The sequence below is a fragment of the Panthera onca genome, chromosome C2 (genome assembly GCF_046562875.1).
Source record: "Panthera onca isolate mPanOnc1 chromosome C2, mPanOnc1 haplotype 2, whole genome shotgun sequence".
NCBI lineage: Eukaryota > Metazoa > Chordata > Mammalia > Carnivora > Felidae > Panthera > Panthera onca.
This window is the reverse complement of record NC_138347.1, coordinates 152590820-152616249: the sequence shown is the minus strand read 5'-3', so window position 1 is coordinate 152616249 and position 25430 is coordinate 152590820. Positions and strand designations below refer to the sequence as shown.

The 25430-nt window shown below is 43.1% G+C and overlaps 1 long non-coding RNA gene across 10 annotated transcripts in view; it reads right to left on the bottom strand.

Moving 5' to 3' along the window:
- The window catches only part of LOC144612805 (uncharacterized), a 29612-nt gene that overhangs the window by 873 nt on the left and 3309 nt on the right, over window positions 1–25430 (bottom strand). For 3 of the 10 annotated variants that reach the window (XR_013549946.2, XR_013549945.2, XR_013549937.2), the window contains 3 exons: window positions 23865–24316; window positions 22899–23013; window positions 15405–16342 (listed from right to left, as the gene is read on the bottom strand). This is a non-coding gene — a long non-coding RNA (uncharacterized LOC144612805). Of the gene's footprint in view, window positions 1–8354; window positions 14148–15404; window positions 16343–16729; window positions 16900–22898; window positions 23014–23478; window positions 23530–23864; window positions 24317–25430 lie in introns of those variants that run through there. The other 7 variants (XR_013549938.2, XR_013549936.2, XR_013549940.2 and 4 more) reach the window with 7 other exon arrangements.

Here is a 25430-nt window from a genome sequence, read left to right as displayed (position 1 = left end):
GGTCATGATCTCGAGATTCATGAGTTGGAGCCCTGTGTCAGGCTCAGAGCCTAGAGTCTGCTTTGGATTCTGTGTCTCCCTCTCTCTCTCTCTCTGCCCCATCCAGACTCATGCTCTGTCTCTCAAAAATAAATATTTATAACATTTATTTATAAATATGTTTATTTTTGAGAGAGAGACAGAGAGAGAGCAAGGAAGAGACAGAGAGAGAGAGGGAGACAGAGGATCTGAAGTGGGCTCTGTGCTGAACAGCAAAGAGCCCGACACGGGGCTTGAACTCACACACCGTGAGATCATGATCTGAGTCAAAGACAGACACTTAACTGACTGAGCCACCCAGGCATCCCACCCCTCATTTTTCAATAGGGAAAATTCACGGCTGAAATGTTATGAAAGGCAAAAGCAGAAAATTCTGGAGGGCAGCAGCAAAGTTAAAATACAAAACTATAAGACTACACGACTATGAACCTGAATTCTGCCACAAGCAATGACAGGGGAAAAACAACAGGGAGAGGGGTTTCTGCCAGATTAGACAATAAGATATATATAATACTATGTGACTATGCTGGATCCTGGTTCAAACAGGTCATGTGTAACAAGACATTCTTGGGTCATAAACTGATAGAAGTTAATATCCAGCAGGAAAAAACCTCTTTGACCTCAGCCGCAGCAATTTCTTACTTGACACATCTCCAAAGGCAAGGGAATTAAAAGCAAAAGTGAACTATTGGGACCTCATCAAGATAAAAATCTTCTGCACTGCAAAGGAAACAATCAAAACTAAAGGGCAACCGATGGAACGGGAAAAGATATTTGCAAATGACATATCAGATAAAGGGCTAGTATCCAAAATCTATAAAGAACTCACCAAACTCCACACCTGAAAAACAAATAATCCAGGGGAGAAATGGGCAGAAGACATGAGTAGATACTTTTATAAATTTTTTTTTAAAATTTTTTTTTTTAACGTTTATTTATTTTTGAGACAGAGAGAGACAGAGCATGAACGGGGGAGGGGCAGAGAGAGAGGGAGACACAGAATTGGAAGCAGGCTCCAGGCTCTGAGCCATCAGCCCAGAGCCCGACGTGGGGCTCGAACTCACGGACCGTGAGACCGTGACCTGAGCTGAAGTCGGACGCTTAACCGACTGAGCCACCCAGGCGCCCCTAGACACTTTTTTAAAGAAGACATCCAGATGGCCAACAGACACATGAAAAGATGCTCAACGTCACTCCTCATCAGGGAAATACAAATCAAAACCACACTCAGATACCACCCCAGTCAGAGTGGCTAAAATGAACAAATCAGGAGACTACAGATGCTAGAGAGGGTCGGAGAAACGGGAACCCTCTTGCACTGTTGGTGGGAACGCAAACTGGTGCAGCCACTCTGGAAAACAGTGTGGAGGTTTCTCAAAAAATTAAAAATAGATCTACCCTATGACCCAGCAATAGCACTGCTAGGAATTTACCCAAGGGATACAGGAGTGCTGATGCATAGGGGCACTTGGACCCCAATGTTTATGGCAGCACTTTCAACAATAGCCAAATTATGGAAAGAGCCTAAATGTCCATCAGTTGTCCATCAACTGACAAATGGATAAAGAAGATGTGGTTTATATATACAGTGGAATACTACTTGACAATGAGAAGGAATGAAATCTGCCAATTTCAGCAACGTGGATGGAACTGGAGGGTATTATGCTAAGTGAAATATGAAATGAGTCAGGCAGAGAAAGACAGATACCATATGTTTTCACTCATATGTGGATCATGAGAAACTTAACAGAAGACCACGGGGGAGGGGAAGGGGAGGAAAAAAAGTTACAGAGAGGGAGGAAGGCAAACCATAAGAGACTCTTAAATACTGAGAACAAACTGAGGGTTGATGGGGGGTGGGGGGGGAGGGGAAAGTGGATGATGGGCATTGAGGAGGGCACCTGTTGGGATGAGTGCTGGGTGTTGTATGGAAACGAATTTGACAATAAATTATATTTAATATAAAAAAATAATAATATCCAGAACTTCTACAACTCAACAAAAAAGAAATATAACACAATTTTAAAAACGGGCAAGGGACTTAAACGGACATTCTTCCAAAGGAAATATACAAATGATTGATAAAATACGTGAAGAAATGTTCAACGTCGCTACTCATTAGGGAAATACAACTCAAAACCACAACAAGATACCGTATCACACCCATTATGATGCCACTATCAATAAAACAATTCCAGAAAATAACAAGTGTTAGCAAAGATGTGGCAGACTTGGAACGCTGTGCACTGTTGGTGGGAAGGTAACATGGTGCAGTTGCTGTGGAAAATGGTAAGGCAATTTCTCAGAAACTTAAACACCAATATGCCCTGTGATCTAGCAGCTCCACTTCTGAGTATATACCCAAAATAATTGAAAGCAGGGTCTTGAAGAGACCCCATAGGCACAGCAGTGTTATTCCCAATAGCCCAAACAGGTAAGCGACTCAAATATCCCTTGACGGATGAATGGACAAGCAGGACGTAGAATACATATAAAATGGAGATACTACTCATCCTTCAAAAGGAACGAAATTCTAACATGCTGCAACTATGCTAAGTGAAATAAGCCAGTTGCAAAAAGACAAATAGTGTATAATCCATTTACACAAGGTATCTAAATGGCCAAATTTAGAGAGATAGAAAACAGAATGGTGGTTTCCAGGGTCTGAGGGGAGGAGAGAACGGAGAGTTGCTTGATGGGCGAGTACAAGGTTTCAGTTTTGCACAAGGAAAAATGTTTCTGGAGCTCGACTGTATGACAATGCGAATGTACTTAACAGTATTGAACTGTATAAAAATGGTTAAGTGGATGGCTCAGTCGTTTAAGCTTATGACTCTTGATTTCAGCTCAGGTCATGATGTCACGGTTCCTGAGATCTAGCCCCGCGTCGGGCTCTGTGCTGACAGCGAGGATCCCGCTTGGGATTCTCTCCCTTGCTCTCTGCCCCTCCCCTGCTCGCTCGCTCTCTCTCAAAATAAATAAACATTTAAAAAATAAATAAAAATGGTTAAGGTGGTACATCTTATGTCATGTGTGTTTTACCACTAAAAACAAAGACATTGTCTTGGGACAATTGGGGAAATCTGGGTATTAGATGATGCCAAAAAATGATCACTATTTTTTTAAGATGTGATAATAGCATTACGGTTACATAAGAAAATGTCCAAATTTGTTAGAGTCCAAATCGGAAGTATATTGGCATGAAATAAATGATGTTTGGGATTTGTTTGTAAATAGTTAAGTAGGGGTGCCTGGGTGGCTCAGTTGGTCAAGTGTCCAACTTTGTCATGATCTCGCGGTTCATGAATTCAAGCCCCGCATCGAGCTTTCTATTGTCAGCACAGAGCCGGCTTTGGATCCTCTGTTCCTCTCTCTCTGCACTTCCAAACACTCCCTCTCTCTCTCTCTCTCTCAGATAATTATTTAAATTATTATTTAATAATAAGTAAATTGAAAAAAGTAGCAAAGTATATATAACATAAATGTGACCACACAATAGTTATTAAATTAGTTCATTTTTTTCTCCTTATTCTTGTGTGTTTAAAATTTTTGATAATTAGAAACTGTGTTGAGCTTAAAAGTACAAGCAGTATTACTACTCCACTTGGATAGATCTCTCTGCATCTCCCTAAGGTAGGTATTTTAAAATCATTAATTAGGAATGACTGAAACAAAAAAATAATCTTTTCTCATCTGGTTGGGGAAGTAGAAAGGAAGTTTGATCATTTATTTTTAGACATCTGAAAACCTCATCTCTGACAATTGATTTTTTTTAAAAAAATTACTCATTTTGAGGCTTAAAAAAAGTATACCAAGAATATTTTCACTCAAAATACTTTAACTTTATTTTAAGAGGGACTTTCTTTTTTTTCATTTTTATTTTTTAATGTTTATTATTTTTAGAGAGAGAGAGAGACAGAGAGCAACCAGGGGAGGGGCAGAGAAAGAGGGAGACACAGAATCTGAAGCAGGCTCCAGGCTCTGAGCTGTCAGCACAGAGCCCGATGAGGGGCTCAAACCCACGAACCGTGAGATCATGAGCTGAGCCGAAGTCGGATGCTCAACTGACAGAGCCACCCAGGTGCCCCTAAAAAGGACTTTCATGAACAGCATGGCATTTGAGTCAGAAGGGCCAGTGCCACTGACCCTGAACAAGGAGAGAAGAGTCAGGGCTCCTTAGTAGCCATGCCGAAAGCCTGCTTCATGGCAAGGGGGGCCCCTGGCTCTTCAGCCAAGCCAGGAAGACATGAACACACTTCTTTCCTTCAACAATGAGGGAACAGCCTCTTTGGGGCCTCTGGTTGACAGAAAATTCTGGGTTATGGGGCTGGGAAGTGGCAAGGGGTGGAAAACTGGAGAATGCCTGTTCAAACCAGGCTGGGATAATTTCAAATTCTAGAAGGTGAACTCAGACTCACAGAGCAAAACACATTGGGCCATTGTGCTGGTAGGTGGGTGGGTGAACTCACCATCAATTCAGTGGCACTTTGTCCCCACTGGCTGCTGTATGCCAGATCATGCAGAATAAATGGTCTAAAAGGCCCTGGGGACTTCTGGTTCTGGGAAAATATGGAGTAAACACACATCTCCCTATTCCCTCTGTTAAGTACAGTTTAAAAAAAAAAAACCCTGGGGCACCTGGGTGGCTCAGTCGGTTAAGCGTCCAACTTCAGCTCAGGTCACGATCTCGTGGTCCCTGAGTTCGAGCCCCGCGTCGGGCTCTGGGCTGATGGCTCAGAGCCTGGAGCCTGTTTCAGATTCTGTGTCTCCCTCTCTCTCTGCCCCTCCCCTGTTCATGCTCTGTCTCTCTCTGTCTCAAAAATAAATAAACTTTAAAAAATAAAAATAAATAAATAAATAAATAATAAAAAAAAAAAACACCCTTGGACTTAACATATAAAACAAACATAAGGAGACTTTGAAAGGTGTAAAGAAGGCAGACAGGCTAAGGTACCCTGGGACCCACAGAATGACATGGTGGTGATTCCCAGGGTTTTCTCTTTGCATTATGTATTTCAGAGTGAGTATTGGAGAAGCCAGCAACCCAGAAACTAATTGGTACTGACAAAAAAAAAAGAAAAAGAAAGAAAGAAAGAAAGAAAGAAAGAAAGAAAGAAAGGGAAAGAAAAAAGGGCTTGCTCTTTCTAGCCAAAGGACTAGCAAGGGGCAGCGTAGCAGGAAAGAAAACTTTTAGAAAATAATCACTCTACTCCAGCCACAAAAACTGTACAAAAAGCTACACTACCACCTATACCCTCCCCGCCAAGCCAAATGGGGACCCTAGACTTCCACGCAGGGCAGTGTCAGAAGAGGCCAGCGAGAGTCAGATTTTCACCACGGCCGGCAGCAATGTGCCCCTCCTCCATGTGTGTGGAGGCCACAAGGGGAGCAGTATGGAGGCATCCTTCCCCCTCTAGCCAGGGTGGTATTAGCAGAGGCTCCGTGGGCAGTCTGAATTCCCATCCTGGCCCAGCAGTAACTGGGTACCCCTCACCAATTCTCACTTCTCAGGATGTCAACAGAGGCTGAGTAGGAAACCTGAACTTCAACCTCCATCTGACGGCATGGAGAAGACCTTTTTTTTTTTTTTTTTTTTTTTTTTTTTTTTTTTTTTAAAATAGTAGGCTCCATGTTCAGTGTGGGGCTTGAGCTCAAACCTTGAGATCAAGAGTCACATGCTCTACTAACTGAGCCAGCCAGGTGCCCCCAGAGAAGGCCTTCTACAACAGGAGGTTTAAATAAGGTCCAGAGTCTCATAATACTCAAAATGTCTGGGACTGAAAATCATTCCTCATACAAGAACCAGGAAAATCTCAACTTGAGCAAGAAAAGACGGCCCAACTGATACTAACACCAACATGATACAGATGTTGAAATTACCTGACAAGGATTTTATTTTTTTAATAATAAGGTTTACTCATTTATTATGAGAGAGAGAGAGAGAGAGAGAGAGAGAGAGAGAGAGAGAGAGAATACACACAAGCAGGGGAGGGGCAGAGAGAGGGAGACACAGAAGCCAAAGCAGTCTCCAGGCTCTGACCTGTCAGCACAGAGCCCGATGAGGGACTCAAGCTCACGAACCATGAGATCCTAACCTGAGCTAAAGTCGGATGCTTAACCAACTGAGCCACCCAGGGGCCCTTATGTGACAAGGATTTTAAAGCAGCCAGTATAAAAATGTTTCAGTGATCAATTACAAACACACTTCAAATAAACAAACAAACAAAAAGTTTTGGCAAAGAAATAAAAGAAATGAAGAAGAACCCAACTGGAATTTTAGAACTGAAAAAAAGTAACTGAAGTAGAAAGCTCACTGGATTAGTTCTATAGTAAAATGGAGAGGATGAAGGAAAGAATCAATGAACTTGAAGACAGAATAATAGAAATCACCCAATATGAACGACAGAGAATAGATTGAAAAAAATTAATAGAACCTCAGGAATTTGCGGGACTTTAAGAAAACATCTAATATTTGTGTCACTGGGATCCCAAAAGTAGAGGAGAAAGAAGGTAGAGCTTTAATGTTTATTTATTTTTGAGAGACAGAGAAACAGAGTGCGAGTGGGGGAGGGGCAGAGAGAGAGGGAGACAGAATTGGAGGCAGGCTCCAGGGTCTGAGCTGTCAGCACAGAGCCTGATTCAGGGCTCACACCCACAAATCGTGAGATCATGACCTGAGCCAAAGTTGGACGCTTAACCGACTGAGCCACCCAGGTGGCCCAAGAAGATGGAACTTTAAAAGTATTCAAATAAGTATGGCTGGATATTTTCCAAATATGGCAAAAACCTGAACCTATAGATTCAAGAAGCTGATCAAATCCCAAACAAGATAACCCAAAGATATCCTTGCTGAGATACATCATACTCAAACTGCTGAAAACTAAAGACAAAGACAAAATCTTGAAAGTGGCCAGAGAGAAATGACACCTTCCCTATAAGGAGAAAAACAACCTGAATGACACCAGCTTTCTCACTGGAAGCCTCAGAGGTCAGAAGAAAGTGGCACCACATTTTCAAGTGCTGAAAGAAAAGAATTGTCAATGCAAAATCCTCTATCCAGTGAAAATCAGGGAGGAAGAAGAAATGAAGACATTCTCAGACAAAGAAAAATGATGAGAATTTGTCAACAGCAGACCTAACCTCAAAAAATAGCTACGGGAAGTTTTTGAAAGAGAAAATAAATGATTAGGAAAAGAATCTTGGGACATCAGGAAGAAAGAACTAAAATGCAAAAACAAGTCAATAAAAATGTTTTCCTTCTCCTCTTGAGTGGCATCTGATAGTTTAGTGGTTGTGTGCCAGATAAATTAGGGGAGTTGATAAGTATGGTGATAATTTCTCCTTCAAGCAACTGCACAATGGAAAGGAGAAATGGAGTGACTGCTGGCCAGGAGGAGGGATTCTGTGACCCCTACAATTTCCTCTTTCCTCAGAAGAACAAAGCCCACCTGGCCCAGTCTAGGGTTCCCTCTCCCACACACTCATGTATTGTCTGATATGGTTCTCAGTTAATGCAGAGGAAATATTTAAGACGATTACAAACAGGGGCAGGTAAAGGGACCTGAAGGGAAGAAAGTTTTGACACCTCACTGAAACTGGTAATGTGAACACAAGGAGAACTGAGATAAATTATGTACATACAATATTATACCGAGTACCTACTAAATATCTATACAAAGAAACACTCTCTATACATCAAAAATAAGTCAAAACGAACGTCTACTTACAATGACCAATGGAGAATAGATTAGATTAGTCCGGTGTTAGGGCTGCTGGTGGAAGGGGAATGGGTAGTCTATAAAGAGGGAGCCAAGGGAGATCTTAAAGGTAAAAGTTTTGTATCCTGATTGCAGTGGTGTTTACACAGATCTATACATGTGATAAAGTGGCAAAGAACTATACACACAAGTTGTACCAATGTCAAGTTCTTGGTTTGATATTGTATCTCAATTCCCTAAGATATAGCCATTGGGGGAAATTGTAGAGAAGGCCCAAAAAACACTCTGTACTACTCTTACAACTTCCTGTGAATCTATAATTATCCCAAGATAAAACAGTATTTTAAAAATTTAACATAAAAAATTGGGGCACCTGGGTGGCTCAAGTCAGTTAAGCATCTGACTCTTGATTTTGGCTCAGGTCATGATTTCACAGTTCGTGAGATGGAGCCCCAAGTTGGGCTCCACGCTGACAGCACAGAGCCTGCTTGGGAGTCTCCCTCTCCCCCTCTTTCTGCTTCTCCCTGTGTATGTGTGTGCACATGTGCTCTCTCTCTCTCAAAATAAGTTAAGCAATGAAAAAAATTAACATAAAAATGAAGTAAAAAAACGTTTATGCAATGATTAAAGTTAATTTTCCATCTTGCTTATTCCCCCAGTCTCACTGAAATGTAATTCACATACAACACTATGTAAGTTTAAGGTATACAGCATAATGACTTTCCTTACATACAATGCAAATGATTACCACAGTAAGTTAACATTCATCATCCCATATAGATTTTAAAAAAGACCTTTTTACTTATGAAGAGAGCTCTTAAAATCCACTCTTTTTAACAAATTTCAATATACTATACAGCAGTGTTAACCATAGTCATTAGTCATTGAGTTATACATTATATCCCCCGTGCTTATTTATTTTATAACTGGAAGTCTCTACCTTTTGACCACCTTCATCCAATTCAACCCTCCCCCTCCCCACCTCCCACCTGTGGTTGCCACAAATCTGATCTCTATGAGCTTGGTTCTTTGTTTTGATTCCATATGTGAGATCATGCAGTATTTGTCTTTCTCTGCCTTACTTATTTTCATTTAGCATAATACCCTCTAGGATCATCCATGTCATCTCAAATGGCAGGATTTATTGCTAAATGTTTCATTGTGTATATAGATACCACAACTTCTTTATCCATTCACACATCAGTGGGCACCTAGGTTGTTTCTATGCCTTGGTCATTATAAATAATGCTATGAACATGAAGGTGTGGATATCTCTTTGACACAGTGTTTTCATTTCCTTTGGATATATACCCAGAAGTGGAATTGCTTTCCAACTGGCTTATTGGAAATTTGCACTCTGCACTCTCACCAACAGTGCACAAGGGGTCCCTTTTCTCCACATCCTCGCAGCCTTTATCTACTATCTTGTTTTTAAAAAAGAATACTCTCCATTATAAAAATGATCATTGAAAATATGTTTATGCATATATTTCATATAAAAGTCTATGTATTTTCAACTAGCATTTTGTTTTGTATTGGGAAAATGAGCCAAATTATATTTTTTGAGGATCTATTTATTATACAGGCCCTGGTCAAAAGGGGAATTCAAATATAAACTAAACAGGGCTCTGTCCTCAAGGAACTTACAGCCCAAAGAATCAAGGCACAAATGCAGGAAAACCCTAATAACTTAAGAGTTAGACAACACAGCCCTCCCTGGCAGATACGCTGGCCAAAGACAGCATGTGCTACAAGTTCTGAAGGCAGGCTTCTGTGGGCCAGGATTTGAAAAGGCCTCTCTGGAGGCAGATAACCTTGACGTGGGCTTTGAAAGGTGGAGCTGGTGGAGACAGAGATTCAAGCAGTAAGGGAATAACTTAGACAGATGGGGAAAGTGAGAGACACATTTGGGGGCCCGTGGACTGGTAGGACAAGACATTCTGGGTTCAGTAGGGAGTTCCTAGAAAGCAGACTGCAGCTGGGAGCATATGTCTGGGCAGGAAAGGGCTAAAAGGGAGTGCAGAGATCAGTTGAGTGGATGTGTGCAGGACAGATCAGGGAAGTTGATAAGCACAGTTGTAATTCCTGTAATTCAGACAACTGCGTAAACAAAAATGGGAAATGAAGTGCCTGCTGGTTGGGGGGAGCAACTCTGGGATCCCCAGCATTTCCTCTTTCCTCAGGTCAAACCGTAGCAGGCTCGTTCCAGTGTCCTCTCTCCTAAGCACTCATGCATTAATTCAACCTGCAACCACATAACCCTGAGGTCCTGAGGGTGGACCAAGTCCAAGGACCCATGAGGTAAGTCTCATGTGGTCTCTGCTATATTTGGTTCTTCTGATTGAGTATTCACAAGTGAAAATGAATGTGTTTCAAGATCAACACCTTCATCCACTTCATTACCTCCTTCTAGGGTAGCACTATCCAACAGAAACACATGTATTTTTTAATACTCTAGTAACCATGTTAAAAAAGTAAAAAGAAACAGATGGAATTAATTTGCCCCACCCCAGACCTACTTCATCAGATTCCGCACTTTTAACAGGATCTCCAGATGATCCACAGATACAAAAAAATGGAAAAGTTCTGCTTCAATCATTAAAAGAAGATACAGGGTATGTAGCATTTTGGCTATTCAATATCAACTTTTCCCTAGTCATCCAGGTTCCATGCCATGATTTCACCCAGTCCTAGCTCCAGAGATCTAAGCCAAGCAGCACTTCTCTTTGATGCTAAGCACTGCGGTTGGTTCAGGCATTTCATGTGACCCAATGAGAGTCAATGAGACCCAATGAATCCTTTGATAGACTCCACTACGTTTGAATGAAAAAGGCTGTGCATTCTGCAGCCATTTTGGAGCATGATGGGAGAGCCTGCCTGTATATGAAACCTGTGGATGGAGGAAAAACCAGACACTGATGACTTCATTTGAGCCCTTGCTTCAAGCCTTACAGCTTGACTTTGCAGGAACCAGTAAATTCCCTGTTTAACTTGTTTGGGTTGTGTGCTAGATAGGTCTCCTCCTCCCCTTCTCCTCCCCTTGTTCTCCACCAGGCTCTGTGCCTCAGAGTATTGACCTTCAAGGATGACATCAGTAGGCTCCCTTTGTCCACTGGTTTTCAGTTGGCCAATGGGAGGCACCAGCAGGAGATCAGAGAGTAGGAAGAGATGGAAGTCGGGGTATTTATTCGCTTGCCTCCCTTCTTGAGAGCTTGCTGAGGGATAACTTCCTTTCTATCAAAGGCTATAGCTACTTTCAGGTAGCTTTCTCCTTCACTTACCTTCTCTGGTCCCAGTAGTCCCCTGTCTCCTTGCTCCTTCATGGCCTAGGGCTGTTTTGCTCCCCAAGGTTGCCAATACTGGACTACTGCACATTCTTTTTGGATTCCCTATTCCCTGACCATGACTCTGCAAAAACCTCCTTTATCAAACTCTCCTCAAGTTATCCATTTTGAGTGTGCCACTTACTTCCTTTTGGGACCTGACTAGTACAATCATTGGTATTAGAAGTGGTTTTGAGGGGCGCCTGGGTGGCTCAGTCAGTTGAGCGTCCGACTTCGGCTCAGGTCACGATCTCGCGGTCCGTGAGTTCGAGCCCCGCGTCTGGGCCATCAGCCCAGAGCCTGGAGCCTGCTTCCGATTCTGTGTCTCCCTCCCTCTCTGCCCCTCCCCCGTTCATGCTCTGTCTCTCTCTGTCTCAAAAATAAATGTTAAAAAAAAATTAAAAAAAAAAAAAAAGAAGTGGTTTTGAAATAAGATTCCATGGGGGGAGAAATGATTCCGTGGATAAAGAACATTTGGTATAGGGGCACCTGGGTGGCTCAGTCGGTTGAGCGTCAGACTTTGGCTCAGGTCATAATCTCACACTGTGTGAGTTCGAGCCCCGCGTGGGGCTCTGTGCCGAGCTCAGAGCCCGGAGCCTGCTTGGGATTCTGTGTCTCCCTCTCTCTCTGCCCCTCCCCTGCTCACGGTCTGTCTCTCTCTGTCTCTCAATAATAAATAAATGTTTAAATAAATAAAAAATAAATAAACATTAAAAAAAGAAGAACATGTGGTATATAACAATGAACTATTACTCAGACTTAAAAAAAAGAATGAGATCTTACTATTTGTGACAACATGGATGGACCTAGAGGGTACTACGCTAAGTGAGATAAGTCAGACAGACAAAGACAAATATGGTAAGATTTCACTTACATGTGGAATTTAAAAAGCAAAACGTACAAACAAGCAAATAATAAACAAACCAAAAAACAGAAACAAGCTCATAAATGCAGAGAACAAACTGGTGGTTGCCAGAGGGGAGGTGGGTGGGGAGGACGGATGAAATAGATGAAAGGTATTAAGGTATTAAAGGTATTAAGAGGCACAAAATTCCAGTTATAAAACAAATAAGTCATGGAGACGAAAAGTACAGCATGGGGAGTACAGTCAATAATACCGTAATGATACTGTATGGTGACAGATGGTAACCCTACTTACTGTGGTGAGCAGTGTGTAATGTATAGAATTGTTGAAAAAAAAAATAGGATTCCAGAACTGAGATGCTCATGTATATGAGGAAGGCATGGATAACCTCCTTGTTGTGGCGAAATGGGACCCTGGCAGTCCATAACAGGCAGTGTCCTCACAAATAAGCACATTATCATGGCAGTGGCCTGGGATAAAGTGCAGGTGGAAAACGATAAGGCCATGAGGAGGGGCGCCTGGGTGGCTCAGTCGGTTGAGCGTCTGACTCTTGATTTCAGCTCAGGTCATGATCCCAGAGTCATGGGATCGAGCCCCATGTCGAGCTCCAAGCTGAGCATGGAGCCTGCTTAAGATTCTCTCTCTCTCTCTCTCTCTCTCTCTCTGTCCCTTTCCCCAGCTTGCGTGCTCTCGCTTTCTCTCTCTCTCTCTAAAAACAAAAAAGGTCAGTTAGTGGAGGAAAGGAAAGTGCAGGCTTCTTACAGAAGCAGCCAGAAGCGTTGCAGCACAGCCGGCTCTGGAGCGGCTCCAAAAGCCTGTAGAGGAGGGACATTCTCCGGTGAGCAGAACTCTACTGCAGATCTAGTTAATGCCCAGATCTAACCTGACTTGGGGGTTAGCCTGGCCCACTGGTCAGGAATTTGGAAAGAACAAGATTAGAAGGCTGGGGACAAGGAGGTCGAAAGAAAGATGGACTTCTTGCGATCCACAAAGTATATTCATGTTCCATATAAATGCTCACCCAAGGGCATCTGTTGTAGATGAGACTCTCAATAATCAGGACAAGATGACACAATCTGCGAACATCAGATGGCCTCTTCCTCAGATACTCTCTAGTGCTTGGTTAATAGATCCATTTGCAAAGTGGCCCACGGTGACGAAAGGAGACATTGATGGACTCAACAACACAGACTTGCTCTCACCAAGCTGATCTGGCCATTGCCAACACTGTCTTTGGGGGCGGCGGGTGCGTATTTTAACTAAAAATTCAAAAATGTGGATATAACTCTATGTGCATTATCTATTCCTTCAGAAAGGAGTTTTGATAGTTTGTGTCTTTCAAGAAATGCATCCATTTCATTTGTTAAATATATTGGCATTAAGTTGTTCATAATATTCCTAAATTACCCTTTCAATATCTGTAAAAACTGTGATGTCATCTCTCTCATTCCTGATATTGGTAATTTGTGTTTTCTCTACTTTTTCCTGATTAGTCTGACTACTAGTTTAACAACTGTATAGATTTTTTTCTCAAAGAATCAGTTTTTGGTTTCATGGCTTTTTCTCTCTCGTTTTTTGTTTAGTATTTCACTGAATTTCATTCTGGTTGTCATTTCTTTTCTTCTGTTCACCTTGAGTTCAAGTTTACTCTTTTCTTTATGTTTTCTTTTTTTTTTAGAGAGGGGCACCTGGGTGGTTCAATTGAATGGAGTGAGGTGACCCTCCTCACTGTTACATCAAATGAACTTTGTATAAAGGAATTTTTGTGCTTCTCATCTCTACAAACTTGGGCTCAGTGGGTTTGGAGGTCCTAGTGCCAAAGAGAAGGATACTTCCACCGAGGAACACATTCATGTTTCCATTAAACTAGAAGAAACTGCCTCCTGACTGATACACATTGTGACAGAAATTGTCCTCCGAATCTAGCTTCCCTTCCTTTCCTTAGGAATAGAACTCCAGAGTTTTAACTGGAGTTACTATGGCCACCATGCCGAAGATCACAGATTAGATTATAATTCAGAAGACATTTATTCCTTCCTTTCTCTCCTCTCTTCATGAGAGTCTACTTTCTGCCCTACTGACGCTGAGCTCGGGTATGTGACTTATGTCGGCCGTTGGGATGTCAGCAGACAGGATCCAAGCAAAGGCGCTAAATGTGCTTGTGAAGTTGTCGGGCTTGACTTTCGTCTTGCCATTCCGATTCTGGAGAGGTAAGTACAGAAGTAAAAGGGTTCAGACCTGTGCCAGGTCACCAATCTTGCTCTACGGCAACCTTTGCCACGGAGCTTCTAACCTATGTACATGACTTACCAAGGCCTGGGATGCTGCCATTATCATGAAAGTCATTAGCATAAGGAGCACATGCCCTGGGTAGCTTGCTGGTGGCAAGAGGACGAGAGAAACATGGAACAGATCAGAACGCAAGCCGCAGCCTGGAGCCATGTCCGGCTGAATCCAACACAGACCTGCCAAACACCAGCTCCACTGTAGACATGTGAACAAGGAATAACTGCTCACACTGATATTTTGTGGTTGTTTGTTACAAAGCATTTTTGTGGCCACGGCTAACTGAGACCCTAGGTGTGGCCATGTGACTATGTTTTGGGCATCAGGATGGAAGAGTAAGCTAGTGATGCAACTTTTAGTTCATGACCTTAATAGAAAGGTGTGTGCCCTCTACTTTGCCTCGACTTCATGCTGCAGGAATGCGGGTGTGGCGGCGGGAGCTAAGAGCTGCTTGTTAAGGACGGGAGACACAAGACGGGCCGGGGCCTGGGACCTTAACACTATGGCGCTGACCTATCGTTGTAGGACTGCTTAAGGCTTTTATGTCAGAAAGAAACAAATTTTTATTTTGGTTATTGTCATAGCAAAAACAGTAGGCTATTATTATAGCCTAATGTAATTATAGCCTGATGTAGTTTGAGTTTTCTGTCACTAGCAACCAAGAGCTCCTAACTGAGAAAATGGATTTGTTGCAAGCCCCCTGCAGTGTTCATCCAACCACAGTCCCATGATGTCTGCTGATGGGCCCCTCCTTGCTCTATTGTGGGTCCTGCCCACTCTGCTGTTGAACACTTGGCCCACGGTCTGCCTTGGATCACTACTGCTCCTGTCACAAAGGCCCCCTTTTCCTGCTTCACTGCTGGCTGTGACGGTGTATCTGGCTTGACTGAAGGGCTGACTATAACTGGACACTATAAATGCCTGCCCTATAGTTTAAAGCACAAGAAAAGTTAAAGTAGGGATGCATGTTTATTCACCCTGTGAGTTGGGGGTGCAAAGACAATGGAACTTCTTTGTTTTCTATAATCTTTCCCATAAGCCCCTGCTCTGCCAGGTGGGAAGGGGAGATTTAGATTTGCCAGTAGATAATAGATGAGATTAGTTTGGTTCAAACAGTGTCTTTGGAGGTAATCTGGTCTCTCTCTCTTTTTTTTTTAATGTTTATTTTTGAGAGAGAGAGAGAGACAGAGCGCAAGTGGGGGAGGGGCAGAGAGGGAGAGAGAGGGAGACACAGAAACCGAAGCAAGTTCCAGGTGGTCAAAAGAGAACCGGATGCAGGGCTCGAACCCACGAACTGTGAGATCATGACCTGAGCCATGAGATCATGACCTAAGCTAAAGTCAGTCACTTAATCGACTGAGCCACCCAGGCGCCCTTAACCTGGTCTCTCTTAAGTAAATGCTGTTTCTCTCTCCCCTTCCCCCCCACTTTTTCAGGTGGCATCTGGGAGTATGGGAAAGGAAAAGCACAAACATGACTTTGTGGCAGAAGGAAGGGGTTGCCTTGGATCCCTGTGAGCAGGTCCTTGCACTGTCCTCTGGTTCTGCCACGAACACTGGGTCTGATTCCTGAGTTCCTAGAATTACCTGCTGAGATGCAGTGGGCCTAATCTGGTCTTGGGAGTGTGATGCCAGCACACAGAGCTAAAGTCCACAGTCCCAACCATTCGCCTTCTGCCACAAAGTCCTACCTGTGCAGCCTTTTCATTCCAACTCTCTGTGCAAGCCTCTACGACACTTCCTCATGCCTTCCTAGGGCACACGGAAGCTTTTGATCTCCTGCAGAACAAGTATAGGCTGTATAGGTATCCTGGTATTCTCTGGCCTAGATTCTGCCCTTCAGAATTGCTACTTTATTGTTCTTACAGTATTTCGGACACGATGCAGAGCCAAATGCAAGGTTTCTTCTAGCAGCCTGCAGCCTCCCTCAAGCCATACTGGGGAAGTGGTCCACAAGCCTCTGATGCTCTTGGGTTCTTTGTATTCTCTGTATCTGTCTTCTGTAGCTTCCCCTGGTCAAGATCTGGATTGGGGAGATAGACGGGGAAATGAGAACCCTGGAGCCTGCCTGCCCTGCTTCCTTTCCCTCGTCTGCTTCTTCTGTCCACATGCCTGCAGGTGGGAAAACACAAATGTTACTTTTATTTCCTCTTCCTTCTTTCCAGGGCAGTGGCCCTCATGGCCTGGATATGACCGGTAGGTGAGTTTTCATCTCCACAGGATGGAAGGAACACCAGGCTCTGGGTGAGTCAGGCATGGCTTTTGATAGGAGGGCTGCAGGACAACTGTGAACTAGGGCCCTCCAAAGAATTATACTGATGGTCCATCCCTCAAATTTTACCATAAAAAGTTAAGACACTCTGCTGGGGTGCTTTGTACAAACATCCTAGTTGCTGGTTCTACTCTACTGACCTCAGGTCTGCCCACTTCTCTTTTTCAAATAGTCCTTTCTATCCTTTCTACCTCCAGGGGTTATGGCACGAAGATCTGCTCTCTTACCCCAGGCAGTCTGTGGGCACACTCATCTGGCAGGACGTCTCCTACAGCCTGATTTACTTAATCTAGAAGAATACCACATTTGTGTGTGACCGAGCACATGCACTTGCTTCACCAGGACCATCCAAGGGGCTCTTGGCACTCCAGATTTGCTTCCTTCCAAGGTCTCCCTGCTGGTTGAAATTGTAGTAACACAACATGAACACCAGATGCACATTAACAGGTGAAACTGCCCAACTCCTTCCTGAGAAATGTTTTTTTCTAGCTGCAACGGAGTCTATAGAGCTTTACTTTCTCAACACCGATGGGTGTTCTTTCGACGTGTGGAGTTCCTCTTTGTTTCCCCACTTTCAGGCTGCTCCCCAAGGCTTATCAGGTGCACGGGAAGACTCACGAGGGCACCAACTAGTCTATGACAGCTACCACAATGCTACTTTTACTAGTTGGGTGGATTACATTCTTGGGCAGGGCACACTGAAGGACAGGTGTATGTAATTATATGTAAGGGGTCAAGGTGGGTTTTATTATCTTCATGTCTGACTAGATACTCTATGGGAGGATGGCATGGGGAACTGGGTGGGGAGCTGACTGGATTAGCACTTACCTAAGAGAGATCAAGTTACCCCCCAACGACTGAACCAGAAGAATCTGTTAATAGTAGGATAACACCTTCTCTGTCTGCTAGATGGGATGCTCAGAGCTTAGATTCCGCTCCAAGGTCATTCGGAGCCCTCCCTCTGTCATGGTCTGCTGCCATTCACCAGGGAAGCAGCACCAGTTCTGGGATCCAGGTCCTTTTGGACAATGAAAGACAACTTCCTCTTGAGCCAGACTGCTCACAGCTGTGCATATGGAGAATCGTTCATAAACGTCTGGGCACTGCATCTGATAGGGCACTTTTGTCCCCATATCTTAGTGTCCTGAATTTTCCAACTCAATGCCCAGGCAGTCAGGCAGGGCCCTCTCTAATTCTGGAAGACCTGAAGCCCGAATTCACTTTTTCAGCTTGGGTGCTGAGGAAAACAAGCCTTCGCAATCCCCGGAGAATCAAAGAGAGAGCTTTCATTTCCTTCATCAGAGTTTGCGATTAGAAATGAAGCAGAAATGCCACGGGCAGCAAGGCGGAGGCAGTGGTGCCGCATGTCATCACGCACACGGTGGTGGAGACCTGTCTGTCCTGAGGACGCAGACCTGGGTCAGCCACGCAGCAGGCACTGGTCACTCTCCAAACCCACACAAGGCTTTCTTACTCTAATTCCCACCGACTAATAAAGAACAGCTACCACTTGTTGAGCACTTACAACAGGGCGGGTGCCGGGCTGAGCATTTCCAGGAATTTCTGGAGCCAAGTTCCTCAGACTTTCTGAGTTGGTTTCCTCGTCTGTGAAACTGGCATGAAAACCTCACAGGCCAGGGGCGTTCACTTTCGAATGTCCCCTTTCTGCAAAGAGATCTTTCCTATTTTCTTCCTTTCTGGTCTTATATTCTAATAAACTTTGGCCTGCTGCTCAAAAAAAACAAAAAAACAAAAAAACAAAAAGAAAACAAAAAACCTCACAAGGCTCCGTGAGGTATTTATATCCCTTAGCACACTGCCTGGCACTTAAATCTAATTGTTGCTGTAAAGATGTTATTGGGCTTTTTATCTGAATTTATATTAGAAAACTAGGTAGTCAAATTCCAGGCTGTCTGAAATCTCTTCAGTTCCTGAGTTCAGAGAGTGAGGGATACCAAGTTATCAGAAGATAAATAGGAGTATCAGGTTCCTGAGTTTAGTGAGAGATACCTGTATTTTCTTTTTTTTTTTTTTTTTAAAGATTTTATTTTTAAGTAATCCCCACACCCAACATGGCACTTGAACTTAAACCTCGAGATAAAGAGTTGCATGCTCTACCAACTGAGCCAGCCAGGTGTCCCTACAGCAATCTTGATTTTAAAACCCCATGGTACTTTTTGGATAGTTGAAAAAATGATCTTAAAGATTCATCTAAGTAGGGGAGCCTGGATACCTGTCGGTTAAGCATCTGACTTTCACTCAAGTCATGATGTCGTGGTTTGTGGGACCAAGACCTACGCTGGGTTCTGTGCTGACAGCTCAGAGCCTGGAGCCTGGAGCCTGCTTCCCATTCTTTGTCTCCCTCTCTCTCTGCCCCACCCCAGCTCATTCTCTCTCTCTGTCTGTCTCAAAAATAAATAAATAAACATTAAAAAATTGAAGATTCATCTAAGTAAAAATATGCAAAAATATCTGGGAATTTTATAAAAAGAAATAAGTTGGAAATCTTGCTCTACTAAATATTAAAACAATTATAAGGTGACAAATTTTAAAGTATGATATAATAATTAAAATAGTAAGAAGCATCTTGATAAAAAACCCTCAAGAAAGTAGGGCTAGAAGGAGTATACCTTGAGATCATAAAAGCCATATATGAACGACCCAATGCTAATATCATCCTTAATGGGGAAAAACTTAGAGCTTTCCCTCTAAGGTCAGGAACAAGACAGGGATGTCCACTCTCGCCACTGTTATTCAACATAGTATTGGAAGTCTTAGCCTCTGCAATCAGACAACACAAAGAAATAAAAGGCATCCAAATCAGCCAGGAGGAGGTCAAACTTTCACTCTTCACAGATGACGTGATACTCTATATGGAAAACCCAAAATATTCTACCAAAAAACTACTAGAATTGACTCATGAATTCAACAAGGTTGTAGGATATAAAATCAATGCACAAAAATCGGTTGCATTCCTATACACCAACAATGAAGCGACCGAAAGAGAAATCAAGGAATCGATTCCATTTACAGTTGCACAAAAAAACCATAAAATGCCTAGGAATAAATCTAACCAAAGAGGTGAAAAAATCTATACACTGAAAACTATAGAAAGCTTATGAAAGAAATTGAAGAAGACACAAAAAAATGGAAAAAGATTCCATGCTCCTGGAGAGGAAGAAAAAATATTGTTAAAATATCGATACTACCCAAAGCAATCTACATACTCAATGCAATCCCTATCAAAGTAACACCAGCATTCTTCACAGAGCTAGAACAAATAATCCTAAAATTTGTATGGAACCAGAAAAGATCCCGAATAGCCAAAGCAATCTTGAAAAAGAAAACCAAAGCAGGAGGCATCACAATCCCAGACTTCAAGTTATACTACAAAGCTGTAATCATCAAGACAGTATGGCACAAGAACAGACACTCAGATGAATGGAACAGAATAGAGAACCGAGAAATGGACCCACAAACGTATGGCCAACTAATCTTTGACAAAGCAGGAAAGACTATCCAATGGAATAAAGACACTCTCTTCAGCAAGTGGTGCTGGGAAAACTGGACAGCGACATGCAGAAGAATGAACCTGGACCACTTTCTTACACCATACACAAAAATAAACTCAAAATGGATGAAAGACCTCAATGTAAGACAGGAAGCCATCAAAATCCTCGAGGAGAAAGCAGGCAAAAACCTCTTTGATCTTGCCCAAAGCAACTTCTTACTCAACACGTCTCCAGAGGCAAGGGAAACAAAAGCAAAAATGAGCTACTGGGACCTCATCAAAATAAAAAGCTTCTGCACAGGGAGGAAATAATCAGCAAGACTTAGAAAGAGGATATCTGTTGCATTGCTGGTGGGAATGCAAACTGGTACAGCCACTCTGGAAAACAGTATGGAGGGTCCTCAAAGCATTAAAAATAGAACTACCTTACGACCCAGCAATTGCACTACTAGGAATTTACCCAAGGGATACAGGTGTGCTGTTTCGAAGGGGCACATGCACCCTAACGTTTATAGCAGCACTATCAACAATAGCCAAAGTATGGAAAGAACCCAAATGTCCATCAACAGATGAATGGATAAAGAAGACGTGATATATATATATATATAATGGGGTATTACTCAGCAATCAAAAAGAATGAAACCTTGCCATTTGCAACTGCGTGGATGGAACTGGAGGGTATTATGCTAAGTGAAATTAGTCAGAGAAAGACAAATAACATATGACTTCACTCAAAGGAGGACTTTAAGAGACGAAACAGATGAACATAAGGGAAGGGAAGCAAAAATAATATAAAAACAGGGAGGGGGACAAAACAGAAGAGACTCATAAATATGGAGAACAAACAGAGGGTTACTGGAGGGGTTGTGGGAGGGGAGATGGGCTAAATGGGTAAGAGGCATTAAGGAATCTACTCCTGAAATCATTGTTGCACTATATGCTAACTTGGGTACAAATTTTAAAAATAAATTTTAAAAAAAAAGTTAGAATCTAGGGTAGACTATTCCCTGCTTTGGGCTTGGAAAATAGAGGATCACACTCCGGAGTAAGGATGATCTCGAAGTAAATCAGTCTTCATAAAGTCTGCATTTCAGCTTTTGTTATTTAAATGGTTCAGAAAACATCAAGGTTTACATTTGGGTTAAAGTAATCCCATATTCTTAGTACCCCCAGGCACCTGGAGAGGAGCAAACAAATCTTTTCTAGGAAAAAAGATAATATTATTCCAGACTCCAAATTATTTCTGTCAATAATTTTCAAATACGATATCTAACACATAATTCAAGGTAGCCAGACACACAGTGAGAGACAGCACAGAATGGGAAGAACCAGCAGAACAACAGACTCACTAGGATGCCAGATACTGAGAAAAGCTTTATTTAATTGCTTCTCAATGAACTAGAAATTATAAAAGTGATAGTACAGTTTTGAAAACAAACCCAGAAGAGACTCATAAATATGAAGAGCAGAGGGTTACGGGTGTTATGCCCAGAATTCGTGATCCCCAAATACCGCCAGGGAGCCGAGTCCGATGTAAAAGCAAAAGAGCCTCTATTCGAGCTAGCTCGAGCTCAATCCCCTACCTGCACCGACGCAGCGGTGAGATACCGGGGAGAGAGCGATACCTGTATTTTCAAATGTTTTTATAAACTACACCCGCCCTCAGAGAATCCAACCCCACCCCCGCCCCCCACCTGGGGTTGAGAATGAAATGGCAAATGTCTTATTGCAAGTTTTCCCAATTAGGAGAGAAACGTGGCTCTTCACAAATTTCTAAATTGTCATCATGCTGGCAGGGCTTACAGTGGGCAAAAAAGCAAAAAAACACCACCAAACCCAAAACTCCGCAAAAGTCCTTGACTTCCTTTCTAGTGATAGGGTGGCCTTCACTCCTAATGGGTGACCTGTGACCTAACCTGAAATACAGAATATTCACAGAAAGAGAAGACTGTGGGTCCATAGCAGCACAGGCTAAGTGCCCAGAAATGGTTTGGGGGAGCTGGAAAGCATACATGACTTCCCTCAGGCCTGGAATAATCTCCAAGCATTCAAAGCAGCGGAGGGCGGGGAGGGGGGACCATCAGCTGAAGCTGGCAGAGCCAGCAGGACTTCGGACAGGTGGAGGAGAAAACTGGCCTTCCCGAAAAGAGGAGAAAAGAGGAGAAAAGAGGACCGGTCTGAGCAAAGCGGTGAAGGAAGGCAGAGTGAAACCAGGTTGAAGGGAGTGTTGGAAGACCCCTCAGTTTGAAAGAAGAGAAGGGCAGATTGTGGGGTACCCTAAACATCAGAACAGCCCGAGACAGGAGAAACCAAACTTTTACACTTTGGAAGAGCACATGAACATATACGAATTGTGGAGCACTTGTGACCTGAACCTGAAAAGTCTTCCTTTTGTTCACACATCCTGGTTGTGTCCCTCTCCCTAGCCCTCGAGCCAGTCACCGCACTGGATTTTTTTTTGTTTGCTTCCTTGCTCTTCGTAAGTATCAAATACAGAAAAGCTTATTCAATTATGCCTCCTTTTGACCTTTTTGCGAGTGCAATCACCGTGTGTGTATTGTTACTTTGTTTCTGTCGTTTTGGAGATTCATCCGAGTTTTTTATATAGCTGGAATAAGTACATTTCCACCGTGCCACATTAGAAACTAATCTCTGGCTCTCTGCTTGGAGGAGAGAGACCAGGGACAGTGTCCACTCGACGGATGTTTTTACGTTCCATTTGCGTGACTTCCTTTATTTCGTTATTACAAAGCACGGTGGCGTAAGTATTATTCTGTATGCTACTTGGAACATATGTTCAAGAGTTTATTTACGATATGTACCAAGGAGTAGCACTGCCGGGCTGCAGGGGAAGCACGGCTTCTGCTTTACTAGGGAATACCCACCTGCTTTCCAAAGAGGTTGCGTCCGGTGACATTCCACCTAGCAAGGTCTGAGAGTTTCGGCGGCTCTTTATTTCGGCCAGCACTTGGTATTCTCTGGCTTTTAAATGTTGCCCATCTGGTGAGGGTGAAATGGTATCTCATTTTAGTTTTTACGTGCATTTTCTTGATTACTAACATGGCTGGGGTTTCTATTTATGGGCCCCCAAAATACTGTTGTGGAACCAACCTTAATGAATTACTTTCAAGAATTTATATTGTTAGAGCTAGCAATTATTGGAATGTTCCGTTCTTATAGTTCTAACAACACACATAGAACAAGTGTCTTTAGCACCTCCAAACATCTCCCAGAACTTACTCTATACATTCACATATATGTATGTTATAGATTGAACGTTTGTGTCTCCCCAAGTTCATATATTGAAATCCTACTCCTAAATGTGCTATTAGGATTACCTTTGAAAGGTAATTAGGTCATAAGGGTGGAGCCCTCATGAATGGGATTAGAGCCTGCTCCTGCTCCCTGCCATACTAGCATATAATGAAAAGACAGCCACCTACAAGCCAGGAAGCAGACTCTCACCAGGCATCAGATCCACCAGCACCTGGGTCTTGGCCTTCCCAGACTCCAGAACTGTGAGAAAAAGATGTTTGTTGTTCAAACAAGCTGCCTATGGTAATATGCTAGAGTAGCCCCAACTAAGTCAATGTTGAAATCTATTTTATCTACAGGGGCGTCTGGGTGGCTCAGTCGGTTAAGCATCCGACTTCAGCTCAGGCCATGATCTCGTGGTTCGTGGGTTCGAGCCCTGTGTGGAGCACCGTGGTGACAGCTCAGAGCCTGGAGCCTGCTCCAGATTCTGTGTCCCTCTCTATCCCTCTCCTGCTCCCTGTCTCTCTCTCAAAAATAAACGTTAAAAAAAAATTTTTTTTAAATAGCAGTAATTTATCTACAACTTGCTTGTTTACCTTCACTGAAGATCGTTCCATTCCAGTATGTACAGATGTACTTCACTCTTTCGTGGTATGGATGACCCATAATTCCACCAGTCTCCTCTTTTTTAATTTATTTGAAGAGGTAATATTTGGATTTATAAAATCCAATGTGTACAAGAGTATAATCCTCCTACATCTCTTCCTCAGCAAGTCAGTAGCTCTGGCCTGGAGGCCACCAAAATGAGCAGTCGCAGCAGAGATTGGCCAGATGCTCATCATTCCCATTTCTTCCTCCTGAGCACATAGGAAGCCACGTCCCAGTTTGCTTGACTCAGGTTGGGGCCGGACAACTGGGTCAGACCAACACGACGTGGGAAGAAATAACTGACACCATTTCCAGCGTTCACTACCTTTCGTGGTTTTCTCTCTCTTAGCTAACCAGCCGGCTGGATGCAGAGGGTCCAGGGGAGGAGTCCAAGGAGGCCCTAGAAGACGGTGCCACAACACATTAGAAACTAAAATCTCTGTCTCTCTGCTTGGAGGAGAGAGACCAGGGACATCTGCATTGGACTTTACGTGAGAAATAAGCTTTTGGGTTCAGCCAGCCAACTTTTGGGGTTGTAACTTCAGCTAGCATTAATTACACCAACACACATTTATGTATCCTGAGATGTTCACATAATATATACGAGCAACTGCCAATCCTCTATCAGTGGACATGTAAATTGTTTCCAGTTTTCCCCTACTACAGTGAGGCTACAATAAACATCCTAATGAGGTAGCCTTTTAGACATATTAAACCCTTACAAGAGTAGTGTTGGAAATGGAGCAGGCACCTAGGAACTGGCTCTACCTCAGTCAAGTATTTCCCAACTTTTGCTTAATTCAGCTTGAGCTCATCAAGTTGGCTTGGTGCCAGCCGGGGTGACCCTCAAGCTACTCTCTGGCTCAGAATCCCGCTTGATGCTAATTCTTTCTGCACAGACCAATTTTTTTTTTTTTTCCCTACAGTAACGTTTGCACCTACTTATTTCTTACAGGCTCTGAGTGCCTGTCCCTTTGGACATTTATTTCCTGGGTTTGCCAAGATAGCAGCTTCTCACCAGGCTACACACTCCTAGCTTGTGCATGTCCCCTGTACTCTCATGCTCCGTCTATTTATTCAACACGACACCCGAATATGTGCCTGTGGGGGGGGGGGGGGGCACTGTTCCAGGTACAAGAGAGGAAGCACACCTAAATAAGGTATGGGTATTGTCCCCTCTCATAACAAGAGATGACATTATTCTACCTGTGACATGTGATAAGGGACAGATGAAGCGGGGGGGCAGATTCCACGGACATGGAACTGCTTAGACAATCGGTTTATAACAAAGACATAAAATTGTGCTTTTCTTTATATTTAGGTTACTTATGTAGGGCACACATTAATTTCAAGACTTCAAAATTTTTCTTTCATTAAAGGAGCCTACAAAACTTGATTACAGCTGCAATTACCACTTCAAGGCATCACTAAGTCTTGAAATCAGTCTTTTTTTCCTCCACCCTGCAGGTGCTAAGAGCAGAGCACAATGCTGGTGAGCTGCTTAACGGCAACAA